This window comes from Periplaneta americana, chromosome 17, assembly GCF_040183065.1.
Source record: "Periplaneta americana isolate PAMFEO1 chromosome 17, P.americana_PAMFEO1_priV1, whole genome shotgun sequence".
NCBI classification, from domain to species: Eukaryota; Metazoa; Arthropoda; class Insecta; order Blattodea; family Blattidae; genus Periplaneta; species Periplaneta americana.
In genome coordinates, this window is record NC_091133.1 from 44,362,679 (window position 1) to 44,374,148 (window position 11,470).

At 35.4% G+C, this 11,470-nt stretch overlaps 1 non-coding gene across 1 annotated transcript; it reads right to left on the reverse strand.

Moving 5' to 3' along the window:
- Positions 1-10,355: 10,355 nt before the first annotated feature.
- On the reverse strand, positions 10,356-10,427 carry TRNAY-GUA (transfer RNA tyrosine (anticodon GUA)). Its single transcript has one exon. It is a non-coding gene; the product is annotated as a tRNA-Tyr (tRNA).
- Positions 10,428-11,470: the final 1,043 nt, after the last annotated feature.

An 11,470-nucleotide genomic window follows, 5' to 3' on the forward strand; every position in this document is an offset into this window, starting at 1 on the left:
TACAACACATACACTTCAACATAGTAACCACACTTTTAAAAGTTACAAATTTGGCTCCAAGAAGAATAAATAGGACACTGTTACTAATTACTATGCTTCTACAATTCCTTAAATACATCTGTAATAAATCTGTGAAATTCCGATATGAATAATATTCACGTTTTTTATATTGTTATCGTTCTTTAGCGATTTAAATAATATTCAAGTTATCATTTATATTCTGTTTTCCTTCATTAGCATTATAAAACAATATTCAAGTTATTTATATTGTTATTGTTCTTTCGCAATATATTAATTAAACAAACCGATATTTATCATTTATATTCTGTTATCGTTCTTTAGTGAGACTGTATAAATAATATTCAAGTTATTTATATTGTAATCATTCTTTAGCGATATAAATAACATAAATTTAATATTAGGTTTGGAAAAATCCAGTTGCATAATACTGGTATTAGTTTTTCTTTTTGTATTATTACATACAATTGAACCACAATAAAATGAAAAGGAGTAACGAGGAATTGAACCTGAGACGTTGACATCTAAATTCCGACGTTCGTCCGCTGAGCTACGAGAGCAAAAGTGTGGAAACATTTTTGGAAAAATTGGCCCAATTGAGATTTCCCGGTCTCTGACCGGGTCAAACATCCTGATAGAATTAATATTTAACCCTTGCCGTGACTTTCGGTGAAGTCCGGAGGGCCCAATTAGTCAAATCCACTCTCCTCATCTCCACGCTTGGGCCCCTTGGAATTTAATAAAATGCGAAAGAGTTTGTGGTGTGCGGAAAGCAACGGGATATTACCGCATTTAGGCCTATCCTTCCTAAGAAAACTGCAAACATAAACAAAGGAAGCTTTTAATAGAAGAAGAAGGATCTTCTGCGGACCTCTGGAAAAAGAACTAAGGAAGAGACTAGTGAAGTGCTTTGTGTGGAGTGTGGCATTGTATGGGGAAGGAACATGGACATTATGACGAAATGAAGAGAAACGAATTGAAGCATTTGAAATGTGGATGTGGAGAAGAACGCTGCGTGTAAAGTGGACAGGCAGAATAAGAAATAAAATTGTGTTTGACAAAGTGAGTGAAGAAAGAATGATGCTGAAACTGATTAGAAAGAGAAAAAGGAATTGGTTGGGTCTCTGGTTGAAAAGAATAATGGACGACTTTAGGATATGTGGATCATATGCGGAGACTAAGAGGAAGGCAGAAAATAGGAAAGATTGGAGATTGCTGGGTTTGCAGTTAAAGACCTGCCCATGGACAGAACATTTATGTGTGTATGTTCAGAATGCCTGGAATATCGTGTCTAAGAACAGTCGCTATTTGCAAAGACTAGTCAATTCCATGCCCACTCGACTGCAAGATGATCGAGATAAGAGGAAGATAGACTAAATATTGAATTGTGGCTTTTTGTTTTGTTTTTTGAACGCTTAATTGTTTGAATATTTTAAGGCCGACGCCAGTAAATTTGTTATGTTTATGCCACGAAAGATATTTTATTGAGAATAAAATCTTTTTTCTTTCCATTTGCAGCCACAATATCATAATGATAATGATAAAGTCATGGCATAATATATTAATGAACCTGATGTTAATTACTAAAATAATCATAAAAGAAAAAGGAGCCATTATGTCTAGTTTGTCTCTCTCAAAAACAGAACAAAAAAGGACATAAAAAGCACGAGGTTGTAGTCGAACGCAGGACCTCATGAATAAGACGCCTGAATGCTACCATTATGCTATCGAATAACACACAGTATACTTCAATTATAACTGTAGATATCAGGCAACGTGGTCCAACAACATGTAATATCGCCTGTCTCCGAATTGTAGCGAAGATACCCGAAGGAAACTTTGATACAGGAGAGCGGCCACTTTTTCTTTTGACAGCTGTACATACTTGAAATGAGTGTTTTGTTCTATAGTAGTGGTAGGTTCCTTTGTGAGAGAACTGTAATGAATAATGATGCACTTAAAAAGGCCCATCTGTTAAACAAGATGGAAAAAGATACTACTGAGTTCATTATTTTTAAGTGAAATGAAAATATTTTTGCAATTATAATAGCAAGGGACAGATCGCTAAAATAATAAAGATAACAGTAACTACACTAAATAGGTAATTGGATATACAAAGGGGCTCGCTGAAGAAGGGAAAAAATATAAGAGTCTGTGAATGTGTTTTAAGCTTATACACCTCTCATAATGAGAAAATTTATTTTTAGACGCCATGAACAAACGGATAAAGAAAACACTTAAAGAACTTTTACGACATAAATATAAGTGTTTTGCATATTAACGAAACGAAGGATTTGCGAGAGAGTATTAGTTGATAAGAAGACACACTCAAACAAGTCGCAAAACAGAACAAGTTACCTTTATGATCTTCCATAGGAGTATAAACCCTATAATAAACTTACTTACCGAAGTACTTAAGTTCGTAATCTAACAAATAGCTATTAATCTGCTTTTAATAACAGAGATTAGTGGCCCTTGTGAGTGACCATTAACTGGGATAGGCGTTATCTACTGGTACCGTACGAACATAAATTAAGTTTTTACGGTTGTTTTCTCCTGCCTCCAACTTAAAAAGCGATCTGCTGGGCTTCTGATTCTTCATAAAGATAGAATTTGTAAAGATCACTTTATATAAGTGGGGTCAGAAGAAGTTTAAACCCAGTATTAGTGCCACTTATCGAGTCAGAACGCTATCTCGCCGTCCAAAGTGTTTCCTTCACTTGCAGTTCACATACAATTAGAACAAATAAACAAATTTAATGTGTTCCTTTTTGTAGTTACACTGTCAGCTGCAGTTTAATTTAATGTAATATGAGATTATATTCTTATGATGTAGAGCAGGCCTGCATAAAAGTTTTGCGCTCTCTGAGCTGGCTCATAGCTCATGAGCGGAATGCAGATATTAGCTGCGCTATGTATATGGGTGGACTGGAAGAAGGGGTGATCTCGTACAAAATATACACACTCGTACTGTTACGAGTGTTTATGAAATGAATTCCCGTTCAGTGTTTGCAAAACTATCTTGGACTATTATTAATTAATAAATAAATATTTATTTTACAGAAATAATAGAAATTCTATAGCTACCTAGATGTACAATATCATTTTGTTATATTTTTATTAATCAGCACATCAAAACGAGGTTTTATGCTGTTGGCAGCTGAAAGGAACAGTAGCCTACTGATCGTAATGAAACATCAGTTACAGATGTTCGATGCCTGCCTTCATTAAAGTTGATTATAGAAAACTGTTTCTCACAAATATAAATGTTGAGCCAAACATAGCAAACATTTTCACAGCCAGCCTGTATAGTCGTGGATATTATTGCTAATGTTTAGTCTTGTAAAACTCAAACCAGGCTAGTAGTATTATTCAAATGATCTTCAGCCCTTAGTTCGAGCTGTAAATCGTTAAATGTTATGTTTCGTCTTTTAGATTCCTCCATACTGTACTATATATAGTAGTAGGTAAGCAACGTGAAACAGTTACTGAGAATAGGCCTACACACTGCACTCCACTAGATAACTGAGTGGTCGTTTCCCTCTCCTCTACCTTAGCAAGTCTATGTCATTCTGACGTATCTTCCTCTCCGTTTCGGCGAGCGGTAAACACAGCTCTCCCGCTCCGAAGGAGCGCGCGCGCTCGTCGAGCGCTGTTTGTGCAGGTATGATGTAGAGCAGTGATATCAAAGCAAGCGCATTTTTCTGACCTTGATGTCGTGCGCGGGCAGCAAGCGCTAAGTATGGAAAGAAGAAGGGTTGTGTATATGAATAAGCAACCTGTTGGATTAAGAAAACAGTGGTGCACAAACTTCAAACGGAACGTGAAATTTTATGTCTTTATTTTTATATGGCTTCTTTCTGATTAATATTATCTATATTGTCTGTAAAAACAAAAGTACTAACACGGATTTCTTAATATTGCACTTGTGTTTTAAATCTTAATAACATAGTAGAGAGTTAAGATGGAATATTCACTTAAATTCCATAGTAGTATAATATTATACTGTATTAAGTGGATGAAACACATCATTCATAAAGAAAGTGATATTCCAAAGAAAGTGATTGAGTATGACATGATAAGTTGGAATTTATATTGATGGTATCTTTACCCTTACAGAAGTAATCAATAAACTAATCAAAACAATATTACAGTACAAAGCAAAGTTACCTAGGTACTGTATCTGTTTTAAGTGTAACTAATTTACATAACAAAACTCTTATCGCATTATGCTTTTAAGGTGATATTTGTGAGCAACTTCCTATCATCAGAATATTAAAATATTTTCTCGAAATCTGCTGAAGCTATAGAGCTGACATTTTTACAACACATAGGCACGTATCTTTTGCTTATGATGTAACAGTAGTTGCTTTGTTAATTCATTTCCTAACAAACAATTTCCATGCGAATATTTTCAAAATTTTCAATGCACTATCTTCAGGAATACGTATATGCGGTATATTAGATTTACGAAAACATTCCGTAAGGCTATTAAATAAATAGGCCTATACCTGAAAATTTCACTTTTCTATACGAAAAGTTGAGAAAATGGGCTATTTCGTTTGAATAAAAAAATCAGACTTGTGAAAAATGAGCATTAAAATTAAAACTTACATTCTTATAATGCACTTATACTTCTCAGGAAAATCTAAAAATTAACATGGATACATTTTTAATAAGTTCTCTTCCCTTTATCTATTGAATCAGTGCTGGCTATCCCTGAATATAGCTCGACCAAGCGGCATATACCACCTCCTTCGTCTGTCTCTTTCCTTTCCGCTGTAAAGAGCTCAGGCTCTCCTGGGCTCTAAAGCGCGCGCTTGCTCCTGTGGGCATCAATTGACATGCCTGATGCAGAGTAAGGGTGAGTAGAATTGTAGAAAATAAGAGTGAGGATCGAAAAATAAAGCACAACAATTTTTTTTTTTACGGAATACCATTTCGGTTAGGATGTTCAAAGTTGGCAGATAGTTAGTTTGAATCTTACGTTAGAGACAGCAATGGCTCGATCAAGTGTAACCCTGGCGGAACGAGCGGTAACTACCGAGTAAAGATGGCGTGAATGGGGGAAACAACTATAAAACATGACCGATTATGTTTTTGTGAACTTATAGGTGATATGAGATTTGCATAGCATTCACATAGACACTATGACATACTCTTTTTGCTTGAGGGAGAGACCTGAGTTTTACGCTTTTTGTTAATAAGGTATGAAGTGAATTTACAAATCTTGTAACACCAGTGACGGAAAATATTTTTTTTTATATTCTGCAATAATAAAACATTTTATTCAACAACTTTTTTCTGTAAAATGATACTGATCTTCTAAATTGATTTGAATAATAAACGTTGACAAAGGCCGTTTCATTTTCAGTATATAGGGTTTGAAAAAATAAAAATGCAACATCCGTGACAACTAGAATGGCTGCTCTCTAGTTGCATTTTTTTTTATTTTAGCGTATAATATTCCGATATTTGTGCATCTTCCATTGTTCATAGATATTTCAGTTCTCTGTTTTTGAGACTTTTATATATCTAAAAGAATTTGTATGTTTTCAAAGAATCAGAAAACATAAATCTCAAACTTTCGCATCCCAGGCATAAGTAATACGGTTTACTTAGAGAAGTTACTTCCAGACTACGCGGTGCGTCTCCCTCGCTTGGCCTGTCGGGTGGTTCAGTGAACTAGCGAGGATAGACAGTAAACTAGTAATTTAATTTAGGAATGAATTAAACTCTACAGGGACAAGTAGTAACACAGTAGTACAGTGGGAGCAGAGATTTCATTGCCGTTCATTAACTTTAATCATACTAACAGAAATGCTTCGTTAGTCTTGTAAAGTAGACACGAGTGATTTAAAGATCTGACTCGCCCTTCTCTCTTGACAGCGCCACCGACTGTATCAGGAGTGACGAATATACGAGGAGGCTTGTGAACGTTTCATAGTTGTTAACTTGGCCGTATTCCCAAATTGAATTATATGAAAGTGGTAAAATATCCAAGGTATAGTTGGCTTGAAAGATAGCTTCGCTCGTCGGTCCTTAATTCTGAACTTTCTTCAACCTTCCCATAGGAATGTGAGGTAAGTTTGAACTGATTTATATGGAAGGTTGGATCTTAATGAATAGGGATAACTGAACGTGCTTATAATACTAATGACGAGATATTTTATTCTCATCATAGTAAGTCGATTAGTGCTATAATTTGCTCCCAGAATGTGGGCACGAATGAAGAACAGGATTAGGCCTAAGTTCCAGGCAGATTCCCTGTAAAGTGTTGGACAAAGTGGAGTTCGTACAAGTTTACTTCTGCGCGACACAAACAGAATGTGTTTAATATAAAATTATAAAATTAGTGAAACTAGAAGTCCTTTAGAGAGCTCTGGTGATGTTATAGTTAAGGCAAAGTATTGGAAGCCGGGGAGTCATGAATTTTCTTCATTGAACTAAACCTTGCTTCCACACTTTGGTCCTAAGGCGTTCACTCAATCTCTTAACAAATATGAGTACCAAGTGCATTTTCTTGAGATTAAATGCTGAAAGCACGTGGGACAGACATTCTTCTTGCCACTGTACTAATATCGAAGCCTCAAATCTGCCACTAACCCGACGGCCTACAAGGCTTCTGATACGAATAAATTGATCTTTAAAACTGCATTATACGTCTTTTTAGCATGATCAGAACACAATTTGCAGAGGATCTCAACTAAACAGTGTTATTAAACTATTAATTCTGTGAGGTTTCACAAACTTACAAATGGCTTTAACGAACACGCAGGTTCATTGCCGCCCTCACATAGGTCCGCCATCGGTCCCTATCCTATGCAAGATTAATCCAGTCTCTATCATCATCTCAAATCCATTTTAATATTATCCTCCCATCTACGTCTCGGCCTCCCTAAAGGTATTTTTTCCTCCGACCTCGCAACTAACCCTCTATATGCATTTCTGGATTCGCCCATACATGCTACATGCCCTGCCCATCTCAAACGTCTGAATTTAATGTTCCTAATTATGTCAGGTGAAGAATACAATGCGTGCAGTTCTGCGTTGTGTAACTTCCTCCATTTTCATGTAACTTCATCCCTTTTAGCCCCAAATATTTTCCTAAGAACTAGGTAGGATTTGGTGCGATGTATTATTGAAAATAGCTCTACTGTCATTGGTAATGCTAGGAAGGATCTGAGGAGTCCTGATAGTTTAGTATACTATACTATACTTCATACATGATTATGATATAAGAAGTATGTGTATAGGCCCGAAGTATACGAAGTATATTCGTAGTATAATATACCTACCTGCATTTGTGTCCTAACTGTATCCTAAAGAATGTTTTCAGCATTTTTTCTCATTTCAGTTATTTTTTTGTCTAGCATTATATTGAACTTTAAAAATAAATCAATAAATGTCTCAGGACTCAGCAGGGTATCGGCCAGTGGCGAATGATCTTTCAGCGATGTAAAATTGAAGACCTGAATTGACAAACAACCCAAGTTCATTGAAGTAAATAAAATTGTTCAAAGCAAGAAAACTACATTGGTTTGTAATATAGGCCTAATAACATTAAAGAAAATATTGTGAAATTAACAAAACCTATTGGAACAGAAAATAGGTATAAAATTCATTAAAATAGGCTATATATTTCTATGATTAAAAACACAGGCTTAGAGTCGGACTTCGAAAATTTATTTTATAGGATATTAGGCAATGAAAAAACACAGCATGTGTCAGGTAAAAAATCGAACTGGGTAAATTTTGGACTTGCGGTGTTTGTGAATTCAGGCCTTCAATTGAAGTTTATATATTCATTATTATTCTCATAGATAGTCCTTTGTAACTAAAAACTGTACACGATACAAAAGTTTTATTAGTATATTTTTGTTTGATCTCAACACACCGGAACCATTTAAAGACACAATTTTATGATAATCACAACATGACTTTTTACTAGTGTTACTGAGTGAAATATAGTCGGCCTAGGTGGTAGGTGGAGCAGTCGGTAGAATGCTGGCCTTCTATATCCGAGTTTGCGAATTCGATCCCGGTCCAGGTCGATTGCACTGAAGTGTGCTTAAATGCAACAGGCTCATGTCAGTAGATTTACTGGCACGTAAAAAAACTTCTGCGGGACAAAATTTCGGCACACCTGCGATAACTTCGGCAGTTGCGAGCACCGTTAAATAAAACATAATTTACAAATTTACATTTAAGTGAAATAATGTATGCTGTTTCAACTATATCAAGGATGAAATACTTTTTTACATTTTAATCTCACAATTTTTTAGTTGGTTATTTAACGACGCTGTATCAACTACGAGGTTATTTAGCGTCGATAGATTAGTGATAGCGAGATGGTATTTCGAGAGATGAGGCCGAGGATTCGCCATAGATTACCTGGCATTCACTTTACGGTTGTGGGAAACCTCGGAAGAAACCCAACCACGTAATCGGCCCAAGCGGGGATCGAACCCGCGTCCAAGCGCAACTTCAGAACGGCAGGCAAGCACCTTAAATGACTGAGCTACGCCGGTGGCTCTCTCACAATTTCTAGTCTTGTTTTCTGGATCCATTTCAAAGCAACAAAAAATTCCTCTCTGAATGTTCACCTACTTTATAGCAGTTAGAAATGTAATTCCTGAAGGAAATGAATTTATTATTAGGAATAAAATGTTAATTGTTGAGTAATTACAGTTATAATTGCATTACCTTTGAGTTTGTTAGTATTTACTAGAATAAAATAGACATTAATTATATAATAACTTCATTTGATGAGGACATGTTGACTTTCGGAACGTGAAGCACCATTGAAATGTTTAATTTTAGAACAAAACACTGATTTGGGTGCTTTATACTGTGCCTATGTAAAATGTTGAATATTGAAGTAAAAGGTTTTGCCATTCTATGCAGACGTCCATGAAAGTACAGAGCTTGTATTAAACTTTTTTTTTTTTTTTTTTTTTTTTTTTTTTTTTTTTTTTTTTCATATTTTATAGACATGCCGAGTTTTGGAACTAACCGACTCATATAATTTTATGATAATCACAAAATGACTTCTTGTTAGTGTTATTAAATAAAAAATGTATGCAGTTTCAATTATATTTATTTATTTTTATTCATTTATTTTTTATTTATTTATTTTTATTCATTTATTTTTTATTTATTTATTTTTATTTATTTATGTATTCATTTATTTATTTATTTATTTTTATATATTTATACATTTATTTATTTATTTATTTTTATATATTCATTTATTTATTTATTTATTATTTATTTATTTATCTGACAGGATTAAGGCCATAAGGCCTTCTCTTCCATCTTACCAGATAGCACATATAAATACAAAAAAGAAATACAGACGCTGATGAAAATAATACAAATTAAATATCTAGGATGTAAAACGTTTGTTGCATTAAGAAAGAAAAAGAAGCTGCACATGTCTAGACGGAACATATATTTTGCAACTCCCGAGCAGCCAGGTACGTACAAAGGAATGAGACCTTAATCCGTCAGTAAATATAAATTCTAGCACGGAGTTGCTTGCATTACTCCACACGACTGAGTAGCTTCAAGATAAAATATGTGCAATCCGCATGTCAACAAACCCTGGGAGACACATACGGTGTCGTGTTAAAACATTTAAATGCGAAATAAAATTCAGTAGCAGATGAAGTCTAGGTCGTACTTTTCTAGACTAACTGCATCGTAAAGAGATCCACACAAAATTGAAATCCAGGAACACATCGCTCTTGGTTTTTAGGAACTCCCTTCAATTCTGGTGTCAGTTCATGCAAACCATGTACTAGACTTCTATCTGTGTTAAGTAAAGAGAAGAGCTGTGATTCTGTCTCTACCATGTTGGCTGATGTTCGGATGTGACAGAGTTCAAATTCAATAACATACAAGAAGTAATATGTACGAATTTACTCATACCAGTCTTGCGGAAAATGTAATCAGGTTTCCGTCAACTCTCAGACTGAAGGATCAAAAAGAAAATAGTAATATCAGGAAATATTTTGGGCCTGGAAGTTGAAGGTAGTGAATTAGTAAGTTTTTTGCGAGTCTGTTATTTTTTCCGTGTCATAATTAAGCGACTTTAACGAATAAAACAAAATAGTGTAGGCCTATCTTGATGAAATTTCTTAAAGGCAATGGCTATGTTTTCCCTTATATGGACCTTGAATACTGAAGGTCAAAAAATAGATTCGGTATGATTGAACATTTAAGTAGAGTTTCTGAGATTAGATATTATATTAGTGTACCGAAGTACATATGATGTTTCCATGCAGATATTCTGCGTCATCGTACGATGAAAGAGTGGAACGGAGAAAAATTCTCTCCGGCACCGGGATTTGAACCCGGGTCTTCAGCTCTACGGGCTGATACTTTATCCACTAAGCCACGCCGGATTGCTATCCCGATGTCGGATCGAATCCTGTCTGTTTTAGTTCCACCTCTTGGGTTCCCTCTAATGGCCTGCTCTCTGCACTACGTCATAATGTGTATGAACGTAGAACGATGTCCATATATGTGCGGAGGTGCACTCATTTGAGTAACTAATTGGCCGGGATCCGACGGAATAAGAGCCGTCTTTAAATCTTTCTGAGATTATATTATAAAAACGACGGAGGTAGTGACAAGTTGGCGAGGTCCGAACAGAATGTTGAAGCGCATGAATAGGTGAGTCGATGTGGGAATGAGTGAGTGAGTTTAAAGTGAGTGTGAGTGTGTGAGATTGTGAGTGTGTGTGTGAGTGTGCGAGTGTGTGTGCGTAAGTGTGAGTGTGTTTTTATCTACATTTTTATGTGCTAAGTAACCAAAAAGATTTAGTAGAAGGGAAAAAGAGAAGAGACTAGAATTAAATTTTTGTTTATGTTATATCAGTACTTGTCATGTGTTGGAGCGAAATTGAAACTTTGAATAATGAGTAGCTAAGAGAAGAATTTAGTCAGAAAATAATCCGTGTCTCTGATGATATAGTGTATGAAAACGAAATGATATGTATATTTATGACTCAGAAAAAATAATTGCCAGAAAGAATGGTTAAGGTCGAAACGTATTATTTTACTAAATGCCTAAGCGAATGAAATAACACATATCTTATGTAGTGCACGGAATGTAGGATGGATAGATAGATAGATAGATAGATAGATAGATAGATAGATAGATAGATAGATGGATGGATGGATGGATGGATGGATGGATGGATGGATGGATGGATGGATGGATGGATGGATGGATGGATGGATGGATGGATGGATGGATGGATGGATGGATGGATGGATGGATGGACGGACGGACGGACGGACGGACGGACGGACGGACGGACGGGATTGGATTGGAATACAATAGGTAGGTAGATAGGTAGGGAGGCAAACAGACAGACAGATAAATAGATGAGTGAATGCTTGAATGCATAAATGAGTAAATGAATTAATGGAAAAATAAATAA